We start from the raw sequence: 13,545 nt of genomic DNA on the forward strand, positions 1-13,545 counted from the left end.
TTACTAAGAATTGGCACCCTAAAAATTATTTTGTTAAAATAAGCTCAAAGTTCTTTGAATCATTCAAATCGGACGCTCAGTTCTCTCAAAAGCTGACAATTTTTGCACATTTAGCTCTGCATTTTTAAAATGGCTGGACCTGCTTTTGCCAAAAACTGATCACCTCTTTTTCCAATCATTACACATAGAATATTTTTTAGATTATTCAAATCGGATACTCTGTTCTCTCAAAAACTCGATTTGTATTTTCTACACTCTTTGCATCGTATCTCCGTAATTGCTGGACCTACCTTTGCCAAAAACTAATCAGCACATTTCCCTATTAATAGGAATCGAATGTTTTTTGAACCATTCAAATCTGTTGATCCGTGCGCCCGAAAACGTGGACGAAAAAATGCGGACATACAAAACACAGACACACCTATTTTTTCTGAGGTATGCCAAAATGTTCAGAAATCTTCAAAACGTGAAGATATGCAAAAATTTTTGTATTCGATTTTCGGCCCATTACTATAACTACCCTACGGGAAGCTAAAAATTGTCTCCAGAATTTGGCAATCAAAAAAGGGCGTTAAAAATTTCAAACAAATTTAATTATTAGCACCTAACAACTTGGAAAAGAAAATTCCAACAAATTGCATGGCACCCTAAGAAGATGATAAGAAAATATATCATTGAAATATTATTTTTTAATACTGTTACTGATACTAACACATGTAGATAACAACTTATTATAAGCGTTTATTTTATATATCAATTTTAAAATATAAATTAGCAAAAAATTGTTATGCAAACAAATAATAAAGCTTTATTAACTTTTCGTAGGGCAAGTTATAGTAATCGCAAAAAAATCGAAAATGAAATTTTTTATATATTTTTACGTTTCAAAACCTTCTGAACAATTTGACATTAGAAAAAATGGATGTAAGTGTGTATGTGTGTATCTATGTTTGTGTGTGTGCGTGTATGTGTGTGTGCGGATACAAATTTTCGTCGACGATTTCGGGAACGCGGATGAAGCGATTTGAATAATCCAAAAAACATTCGATTCGTATTGATAAGGAGACGTGCTGATTAGTTTTTGGCGAAGGCAGGTCAAGCCGTTCTGAAGATATGGGACAAAAAGTGCTAAAAACTGTAACTCAGTTTTTAATAGAACGGAGCGTCCGATTTGAATAACTCAGAAAACATTTTACTTGTATTAACAAGATAAAGGACTGATCAAATTTTCATGAAGGTAAATCTAGCGGTTTCGGAGATCCAGTAAAAAAAGTAAAAAAAAAAGGCATTTCGGGGTCAAAATCTCCCTATATCTATCGGTTTTTAATAAAATAAAAATTAATTGTTGAATAACTTCAACTCAATAAGTTTTTTTATTCACTTTATGATAATATACCAATTTTCAGTAAAATACTTTTTTCGAAACTTTATTCAAAAATATTATTAGCTCATTGAATATTAATTTAGATTTTTATTACAAACAAAATTATAGTAAGGAATTTCTCCATCAGAAAAGAGACGTAATCAACAGTTTACTAAAGCTATGATATTTTTTATTATATCGGAATAATAATAATAATAATAATAATAATAATATATATATATATATATATAATAAATAAAGTTTTATCATTTTTTATAAGAAAAGCTAGTATGTCCTTTATTTGGGAACTGCGATATATACAAATATTGATTCATGCTTCTTATTAATATTTGAACCAGATTTATTATTGATGTGTTTATATAATTTGGTTATGCATGTAACGCAAGTAATAAATAACTATTAAGTTCCAAAAATATTGTATATACATATCGCAATATATTTTATCGCGATTCTGAATTATTTTCATTCACATTGCTAAAGACTAAGGTGAAGTTGTTGGAACAAATTCAATAAATATGCGAACTTATAATAATTTTACAAAACTGATAAATAATATAAATTATAGAATAGATATTATAGAAATATAAATTATGTAAAATTAACAAATGATGTAAATTTTATATAAAAAAAGTATAATCATGGTGGTGAAAATTGTGCCCATGCCCCAAGCAGGATCCACTAAGAACAAAAAAGGTAATAACAAATTATTGATAATGTTCTTATATAATTATTTACTGATAATTCAATTTAGTACTTTATATTAATGTCTTAATTTCCAGCAATTAATAAAATGTGTTTTGTACGTGCGACTTTACCTTTATATTATATGTTCAAAATCTTTGGTTTATCGACGATTCATATACGTAAAGATGAAAAAACTAAAAAATTGAAATATGTTTGTACAAAAAATTCAACTCTAGAATATATTTACTGTTTTGTAATACTTGCTCTGTTACAAATTGCATGTTTAGCTGATATTTTATTAGGATCTCTCGAAGAAGATGAGACATTAGAGGTAAGCATTAATTTAGTACAGATTTCTTTTATTTATTTAATAATATAATTAAATTCAATTTATACATTTTTGCCTTTCTAATGAAACCATATGCATTAAAATGTATTTTTCCTATATATTTACTTTATTATTAGTTTCATGCAGGTTTTAAGTTTTAATTACAATATATTTATTTTTAAAATGATGAAATTAATTTATATTTTTCAGGTGGCACAATACTATGAAGCTGCATGTGCTCCATTCATTTTTATGTTATCAGTAATTATTAATTTAGCTTACAAAAAAGATTTTGTAAAAATATTGCAATATGAGGAGAATGTTCAAGACTGGCTCGATAAATATGGCATACCTGTCAGGTGTAATAGTAGAATAGTCTAAAATAGTCTAATTTAAACAAATTACCTTTAAACTACTAGTTTGTTGATACTTATGCTATGAATTAAATATTTTAATACTTATCTTGCAAAACCAAACTTGCAATAATTTACAAAGTTCTCTTCTCAAATTTGTAGACACTCATGATATTGAATCAAATTTTCTTGTTATTAAAGTAAAAATTGATGCGCTTCGATCAAATACTGTTCGCTTTAAATTAATCAAATCATATTTCCTCTTCCTTGGTCAAAATCTAGAAAAAACCTTGTATCTCCTCGCGACGATAAGCTCCGTGCTGTGCCTGACCTACGCAGCTCCCGGATTTTCCCATGGTGACTTTGGCCACCTCTCCGGCGGATACGGCCACGAGGACTTTGGCGGTGGTTCTTCCGGCGGATTCGAAGGCGGACACGGCTTTGGTGATGGCGGTCACGGTTTCGAAGAAGGCGGACACGAATCAGAAGAATCTCTAGGAGGCGGCGGAGGCGCTGACGGCGGCGAGGAGCACCATGTCCAACACGTTCACACCACTACCCACGAGCACACTAAACATGTTCCAGTGCCAGTATATCAGAAGATCGGAGTCCCAATTCCTCATCCAGTTCCTAAAGCTATCCCACAATACGTCAAGGTCGGAATCCCACAACCGTATGCAGTTCATGTAGCTGTTAAGCAACCTATTGAAGTACCAACTTACAAAGTCGTAACAAAAGTTATTGAAAGAAAGTACCTTATACTGTAGAAAAACATGTTCCATATATCGTCGAAAAACCTTACCCCGTCCACGTTGAGAAGAAATATCCAGTCAAGGTCCCACATCCTTATCCAGTATATGTCACCATCTACAAGCACGTCTTGCACCATACAAGAAAGAGAAGAAGCACTAGATTTTTTATCATAAAATTAATGTCCAAGATCTGATTGTTCATTGTTGATTAAGATTCGTTGTTATATGTACATATTTTCCTTTTAGTTATTATTAAAACGACTGTTGATTTTTATATTGTAAATAAACGTTTTATTCAAAGTAAAAACATAATTATTTATTGTTCGTATTATTATCGTAGTATTTGTTTTATGTTACTAAATTTTAAATTAAAATTTGGTATTAAAACTATTGAATATTACTACTGCATATGTATACGCCGAATACATAATAGTGCAAAATATTTTATTGCTTATAAAAATAATAAGCTGATACCCACAATATATATATATATATATATATATATATATATATATATATATGGTGTGTTCAAAAAGTACCCGGAATTACTAATAATTAAATTTCGCGGGCCTGGAGTGTCTGATTGTCAAAAATTTTTTTTTTGTGTTGGTATACATGCCCCTAAAGTATGATGAAATTTTCAGCTATATTCACTGTTTACTTTGTCTGTGGTAGTCGCTAAGGTTTCGACGTGTTTTTCTGAGCTCGGCGATTTTTACAATGGAAGAATTGAAAAAGTCAAAGAATTTGTATTAATTTGCGTAAAAAATGAATAAAGTGTTGCAAGTGCAAAAATTCACCAGATATGGCTCCGTGTGACTTTTTCCTATTCCCAAAGTTGAAGAGACCCATGAAAGGACGGCGGTTTTCCTCGATTGAAGAAAAATCGCTGAGAGTGCTCAAGGACATATCAAAAAGTGAATATCAAGGGTGCTTCGAAATTGGAAAAAAACGCTGGCATAAGTGTATTATATCGGGGGGGACTACTTTGAAGGGGACCACATTAGTAGACGAATAAATAAATATTTTTTTTTGAAAAAACGAAAATTACGAAAACTTTTTGAACAGACCTCGTATATATATTAAATCGTATATATTAAATGTTTAATATGAACAAAACAGCACTCAGATTTCTTTAACACAACTTTATTTATGATTACAAACGGTTCGAGACCATGGTGTGCCTCATCATCAGGTAAATTTCAATAACAGTTACTTATACTAAACATTCTTTAATATTTATTTAAAAACTATATTTGCTTTTTAATATAAAACGTCAACTATTCCTTGCATGGCAAGGACAATTGTTTCAATCAATGCTTGACAGGGTACTGTAAATGTTATTGAAATTACACTGATGATGAGGCCCACCATGGTCTGTGTTAAAAAATCTGAGTGCTGTTTTGTTCATATTAAACATTTTAATATTCGTTCCACTCATACATAAAATTCTGTATATATTATATATATATATATATAGAATATATTATATATATATTATTATAATATGGTGGTCCTTAATATAGAAGTTTTCGAATTTCCTTGCCCCAGGGGCTTGAATGATTCAAATTGATAAATAAATTCTCGGAATATTAATATTAACTTTAAGATAGTGCGTACTCCAGCCAAGTTTCTATGGAAATAATATGGTAAATATCGTTTGGTTTATAACCTAGCGACAAAAGAATCAAAATTTTGTGAATAACATCGTGTTGGATTATTTTGATCATAAATGAAAAAAATACAACTAAAATTGGATATATTTTATAAAATAAGTATTTATTTAGAAAGAAGAATCAAGAAACTTTGGTTGGAGGGCGAACTATCTTAAAGTTGATATTCATAGAGAATTTTTTAACAATTTGGAAGCATTTCTGCCCCTGGGAGCAAGGAAATTTGAAACATCCACATTAAGGACCACCCTAATATATGCAAATATATATATATATATATATATATATATATATTAGGGTGATCTTAATATGGACATTTTGGAATTTCCTTGCTCCCAAGGGTTCAAATGGTTCCAACTTGATAAAAAATTATTCTCTGAAAGTTGTAGCTCTTAATAATGTTTTCTAGATAGAGCGCAATTCAATCAAAGATTTGTATGGAAATAGCATGAAAAAAATTTCGAAAATTTTGCAGAGCGTCGAATTTTCAATAAAAAATTACACGAATTTTCACTTTTAATTCATTTGTCGCTAAGTTATACCTAAAATTTTTTTTTTAATTTTTAATTTTTTTTCCATGTTATTGCCATACGAAGTTGGATTGAATTTCTCACTATCTAAAAGTTAATATTGAGAGCTAAAACTTTCAGAGAATGTTTTATCAATTTGAACCATTTGAACCTTGGGAGCAAGGAATTTGAAAATGTCCATATTAAGGACCACCCTAAAATATATATATATATATACACATTTGTTATTCGTTGATAGATTGATCATGTGTCTGCAAGTAAACAAACACTTGCCGAAATCAAATCACGTCTGGAATTAATTTCATAAATAGAGCTGGCGATACAGTTGCTACCAAATACTGTTATGGCATAATGAAATGGAATATTTTCAAATTCTAAAAAAAACTTTTATATATTATATCTATAACTGTTTCCCTGCGCATTTTATAAATGACTAAAAAAAGATTAGTGTCAAATAATATTCAAAAATTGTCATAGTATTTAAGATAGAATTGATTTTCATCAACTCCAGCAATTAGTATCCTTATACCTTATATTTAAATTCAGTATTTATTGGCCAGAGATTTATAAAGATCGTTTTTTACTGATTCAATTTTACTAATCGATGCATAATTCATTCGAATAAAAATTTACGCAAGTTTTACAATATATAAACCAATTTATTAAGATACCTTCACATTCTATTTCATTCATTGTGTATCTTTTTGCGTTTAAAAATATATTATACCTTTCACATATGGCTTTAGCACTGATAAATATTGTAAGAGCGACTGGCGTTATACACTAGATTAAATGAAATGTGTGAGATTAGAAATATTAGTTTCTGGAATGATAAATTACCATTGTCTAGTATTGTTAACTAATTACTGGTAGTTAAATATTGGCACATAAAAAAACGTATTAGAAATTAAATTCTAAATAGTTGTCAACCATAAAAAGGCATTTAAAAACTTCAAACAAACTTAATTTGGAAGTTTTATTTAGTACCTAATAATTTGGGAAAGAAAATTCAAACAAATTCTATTACTAAAAATTGGCACCCTAAGAAGGTGATAAAAAAAATAATTTCATTATTATTTTTATTTATTTACTAATACTAATACATGTAAATGTTAATTTATCATAAGCCTTTATTTTATATATCCATTTTGAAATATAAATTAGCAAAAAATTTCAAACAAGTAAAAACGTAATTAAAATTTCTCTATCGGTTGTAATAATATTAATTGTTGAATAACTTCAACTCAATAAGTTTTCTTATTCACTTTATGATAATATACCAATATTCAGTATACTTTTTTCGATACTTTATTCAAAAATATTATTAGCTCATTGAATATTAATTAGATTTTTATTACAAAAAAATTATAGTAAGGAATTCTCCATCAGAAAAGAGTCGTAACCAACAGTTTACTAAAGCTATGATATTTTTTATTATATCGGAATAATAATAATAATAATAATATACATATAATATATATATATATATATATAATAAATAAAGTTTTATTATTTTTTATAAGAAAAGCTAGTATTTCCTTTATTTGGGAACTGCGATATATACAAATATTGATTCATGCTTCTTATTAATATTTGAACCAGATTTATTATTGATGTGTTTATATATTTTGGTTATGCATGTAACGCAAGTAATAAATAACTATTAAGTTCCAAAAAATATTGTATATACATATCGCAATATATTTTATTGCGATTCTGAATTATTTTCATTCACATTGCTAAAGACTAAGGTGAAGTTGTTGGAACAAATTCAATAAATATGCGAACTTATAATAATTTTACAAAACTGATAAATAATATAAATTATAGAATAGATATTATAGCAATTAAATTATGTAAAATTAACAAATGATGTAAATTTTATTAAAACTATAAAAAGTATAATCATGGTGTGAAAATTGTGCCCATGCCCCAAGCAGGATCCACTAAGAACAAAAAAGGTAATAACAAATTATTGATAATGTTCTTATATAATTATTTACAGATAATTCAATTTAGTACTTTATATTAATGTCTTAATTTCCAGCAAATTAAAAATGTGTTTTGTACGTGCGACTTTACCTTTATATTATATGTTCAAAATCTTTGGTTTATCGACGATTCATATACGTAAAGATGAAAAAACTAAAAAATTGAAATATGTTTGTACAAAAAATTCAACTCTAGAATATATTTACTGTTTTGTAATACTTGCTCTGTTACAAATTGCATGTTTAGCTGATATTTATTAGGATCTCTCGAAGAAGATGAGACATTAGAGGTAAGCATCGAAGAAGATGAGACATTAGAGGTAAGCATTAATTTAGTAAAGATTTCTTTTATTTATTTAATAATATAATTAAATTCAATTTATACATTTTTGCCTTTCTTAATGAAACCATATGCATTGAATGTTTTTTCCTATATATTTACTTTACTATTAGTTTCATGCAGGTTTAAGTTTTAATTACAATATATTTTTTTTTAAAATGATGAAATTTATCTATATTTTTCAGGTGGCACAATACTATGAAGCTGCATGTGCTCCATTCATTTTTATGTTATCAATAATTATTATTTGGTTTACAAAAATGATTTTGTAAAAATATTGCAATATGAGGAGAATGTTCAAGACTGGCTGGATAGATATGGCATACCTGTCAGGTGTAATAGTAGAATAGACTAAAATGGTTTCTTTTAAAATATTTCTTATAAACTAATAATTCGGAGAATAATTAATTCAACTTCTTTTCTCAAACTTTTTGCAGAATATTTTTTATTATTTCATGCGCAATAATTCTAATTGTTAACACCAATCATTATTTTTTTTAAATCATTCACAACTTCTACATAGCCATCTTTCAGTAGCTTTTTTTGTAATCATTCATGTACTTTTTCTGTAATTATTCTTTTATAATTATAGCAATGAAAAAATTCGTTCACAATGCAAAAGACAAGTAATAGGAATCATAATAATTTTTATAGTGGAGTGTGCTGTTCGCATTTTACTTGAAGACAACCTCAAAATGGCAATGATACGATTATTGGCTTATGAAATTTCTGATTTGGCGTTTATATTTACTATAAGCTTTAGTGCAAATTGTATGTTTTTGTTGAGACATAGGATTAGTTGCGCAATTGAACTTCTGATGGCTCCTCCGATAGAAAATGAAGGATATGTAGAGGTAAGAATATATATATATATATATATATATATACTAGCATACCAGCCTCGCGTTGCGACGGTCCTTAGTAAAATCCACCTGATTGAAATTTGAATCTGATTGACAACCAACATTTCAAACCCTTTGTTATAAAAAATTCATATCAATCCAAAAATAAATAAAATCCGGATTGAAATTTGAATATGATGAATCAATACTATTGATTAAAGTGTTTTTTTAAACTTAAATAATAAATAAAATGAAATAATTAAAGATTTGAATAAATGAGTACTTTACAAAATTTCTAATGAATAACCAAGTGACTTTTATAAATTTGTTATATCCTATTTGGTATCACGTCCTATTTACCTTGCTAAATTTTTAACATGTTCTATGAATGCTGTATTTAGGAATGGTTTCATTTGCCACATACTATTGGGAACTTGCTATAAGCCCTTAATATTTTCTTCGAAAATTTTACATAAATTTATGATTAGACACTCACCGATTACAATGCATTTTTTTTTAATCTTTGATTACTTACGAATCACTTATAATATAAATTTCCGATTATAAATTGATATTCATACTATTCCTGAAACCAACATGGATAAAGTTCTGAGGAATCCGAGTCCAAATCTATTAAATGTATTATTTTTGGCACTTTTATTATTTTTTATGAACTTTCGTACTGTAAAACAATAAATGATCATTTATAAAAATTGTATTATTTATACTATAATTTTAGATGTATACTATCTATTTTGGTAAAGCAATTAATTTTTTTTATATTTTTTCAATTCTTTTTAATTTATTTGAATTAGCAAATGTCAAAAAATATAATTAAAATATTCATTAAAATCATATTGTTTACAAATAATATGTCATTTTATAAATATTACTTATTATTTTGGTGTTTGATATGGGTATGAATTTGTAATAAATTTATTCTTTCTGACAAATAGTTAAAAACTTGTTAAAATTTGCAAAATTTCATTCTTCAGAAAATAATTCACTCGCATCATATTGTTTTGTTTATTATATTATATATTTTGTCATGTCAAATATGTCAATAAAATTTTCATTCACAAAAGAAATATCTCTAATTGACCTTATATCTAAATTTATTTATTTTTTAATAAATTAATAATTATTCTAAGTCATCAATGAATAAATTATATAATTCTTAAATTCATATTAATATAAAGTTATATATATATATATATATATATATATATTAATTACAATATATATATATATATATATATATATATATATATATATATATATGATTAATTTCTTGGAGGGCGTAACATCAAGTGAAAATTATAAATAAAGATTTTTAAAACATCTTTATTTTTCCATACGTTTCAACGTAAAATTCTACGTCAATGGTTTTGAAATTGTTAGATTATCACTTACACATATTAACAACAGCTTGTAAATAATTAATAATTGGAAACAAGCATCAATAGTCAGTAATTTCTTTTTTATAAAGAATGAAAAATAATTAATAAATGAAACATTATCATAAGCACCCGCTCATCTGAGGCTCATACAAGCTTACTAAATACTAAAGCATTATATAAAATTTGGGGCTGATTGATAAGGGAAGGGCAGTGGTACAAAATCTGAAATTCTTTTTTCAAATACTAGATATTATAATGTTTTTACTGCATTAGTTTCATTTGATTCTGCTCGTTCAATTTTTTTTCTGTACTTTGAACTTGTGCGTTGAAAACGCTTCAACCTGGGAGTAAATACAATTTGGGGTTGTTTAATGAGGGAAGAACAGTAGTTCTAAATCTGAAATTTTCTATTTAAATACTAGATATTATAATGTTTTTACTGTATTAGTTTTATTTGATTCTGCTCGTTCAATTTTTTTTTATATACTTGTAGGTGCATTGAAAATGATTCAGCATAGACGTAAGTACAATTTGGGGATGATTGGAGACGTAAGGGCATGGGTACAAAATCTGAAATTAAGTAATTTAAAACTATATATTATTGCTTATAATGAGTTGTTATAATTTGATAATTTTAGTTCAATTTAATTTTTCCCGTACTAAATGCCTTAACATTATTTTAGGGATGATTTGGGACAGAACGGTGCTAGTAATTTTTATAAAAATTAGTGATTTTTATTTATTATCAAAGATTATTTTGATCTTTTTTTGACTTCAATACAGGCTTTTTTCTGCACTATATACCTATCTTCAGGAAACATCTCATATTAGTATTATGTGTGAATATGTAAAATGTGTAAACAAAAACAAAATATATATTAGATCAATATTATTTTTATAATATAGCAAAATATAAAAATCTGTACATGCGCTCAAAATGCTAGACGCACAAACCTTACTTTTTCTGAAATGAATAATTTAATTAATAATTTAAAAACAATTGTCAGATTCTGTTGGAATGTTTATAGAAAAACTATATAAACAATTAGGACAGTAAAACTTAGTGTTTTTGGTCATTTTGTACGTCAAATAGAATTTGGCTTACTGCGTTTTTTTTTAACAAAATCGCTAAACGGACGGAGGATTAAACGGCACGTAGTAAATTTTTTTTGAGGTACAAATTAGTACTAAATAATACAACAGGTCCGGGATCGATTTTGCTAATTTGGTCTTGCTGGCTTAAGAGAGGTTGAGAAAAGTTATATGGTGTTGATTTACACAATTGCAAAAACAGTATTTATATAATAATGTATCACTAAACCTCAAAGCCAAACAACTTCAGAAGGTCCCACTACAATCTTTAAAATAAGAAAGACATGCCAAATTGGTTATTATAAAAGGAGGATAATCTGTAAATATCTATGTTAAATGCACAAAATATGTTTGTGGAAGATGTTCTCGAGAAACACCAACCATATGCAAAAATTGTACCGAATAGGGGTGTAAATGCCAGAAGTTAATTTTTTTTTCATATAGTTTATTGCAATATATGTAACTATTATAATAAAATGATATAGTGTTCAAAAATCTTATATTTTTTTCAATGAATAAACAATAAACCTCTTCTAATTACCAACTAGCAATGAACATTTGAAAAGCCACCGGAATAGGTATTCATAAAATGTTGGTAGGTTTAGTGTTAATCATTTTCAAAGCCTTCGATTGTTATAAATTTATTTCAGACTGTGTTTTGTTTATTCCAGAATATTTACAAAGCTATGAACATTTACAACATGACATACAAACATGCCGAAATATTTGAAAAAACTCTGGTATGGCCTCTGGTATTTGGAATCGGGCTCATATTTCAAACAATCGTAATGCAGGTTAGTGAAAGCTCAAATGTAAACGATACAACAAATAATTCTATAATAATATTTTAAAACAAAGCATTGTGTTTCTATATAATAATATATGATATTACAGGGCTATAATCTTTATCAACAATTGTATGGAGCGCATATTATAGCAATTATAGAATGCTTGAAATGGGTCGTGATTTCTTATTTGCAATTGCTGCTGGTTGTCCGGCCTGCTGAATGCATTAAACGAGAGGTTAGAAAAAAAATTCGAGTATTTTATATGTAAAATAATTATATAACATAATAATAACAAATGTCATATATACAATATTCCTATTGTAAAATGCATCTCAATTCATTAATTTTTGTTTGTAGTTGTTTTTGTAAAACACGTGACTTGTTTTTTAGGCTTATTGAAAAATAATAATATTAATTAACAGGTTTTAATTTTAATAATAACCTCATAAACCTTTTTGGAATTACATAATATTCTGGCAAAAAATATTCTTCTTTTTGCCCTGCCTTTCTTTTTCGTGTCGTCAAAATAATAAAGCTTCACCTTGATAGTCATAATGTAAAGGTACACTATTATTCCGAGAGTTTTATTTTGATTGTATGGCATAGTGCCTTAAGACAAATTGCTAGAACTTTCCGTACCGTAATTAAAAATCTTTTTACGGAACCCAAAAAAAGTTACCCAAAATGTACACTTATAAAATCTCTAAAAAATATCTGATAATTTGATGTACATATGTCCAATAAACATTTTTGACCGCCAAATTACATTTTTTTAACTTATTTTTATTGAGAATCCATAACTGCTGGGCCTGTCTTCCCAAAAATTTAATCATTTCTTCGAGAGTTTTTATTTTGATTGTATGGCATAGTGCCTTAAGACAAATTGCTAGAACTTTCCGTACCGTATTAAAAATCCTTGGTACGGAACCCAAAAAAGTTACCCAAAATATGTACACATTAATAAAAATCTCTAAAAAAATAATCTGATAATTGATGTACATATGTCCAATAAACATTTTTGACCGCCAAATTACATTTTTTTAACTTATTTTTATTGAGAATCCATAACTGCTGGGCCTGTCTTCCCAAAAAATTTAATCATTTCTTCATCAATAAATAATAAATAAATAATAAATCTTGTCAATACAAGTAAAATGTTTTTTGAATTGTTAAAATCGGACGCACTTTTTGCCCGTATTTTCGGAACGGCTAACCTGCTTTCGCCAAAAACTAATCAGCATATATCATTATCAATACGACGAATGTTTTTTAAATTATTGAAATCGGTTATTCCATACTGTCGATAATGTCAAGGGCATTTGTTTTGAACCAATATACGTGAATTTTAAAATTAAAAATCTTGGTATGGAACCCAAAGAATTTACATA

General features: G+C 27.3%; 1 pseudogene; it reads left to right on the top strand.

The window, feature by feature from the left end:
* Positions 1-2,022: 2,022 nt before the first annotated feature.
* Positions 2,023-3,695, top strand: LOC113373883 (annotated as a pseudogene).
* The last annotated feature ends 9,850 nt before the right edge of the window (positions 3,696-13,545 follow it).

Source organism: Ctenocephalides felis, unplaced genomic scaffold (genome assembly GCF_003426905.1).
Source record: "Ctenocephalides felis isolate EL2017-DRISC unplaced genomic scaffold, ASM342690v1 CF-g0.4_SCAFFOLD_01604, whole genome shotgun sequence".
NCBI lineage: Eukaryota > Metazoa > Arthropoda > Insecta > Siphonaptera > Pulicidae > Ctenocephalides > Ctenocephalides felis.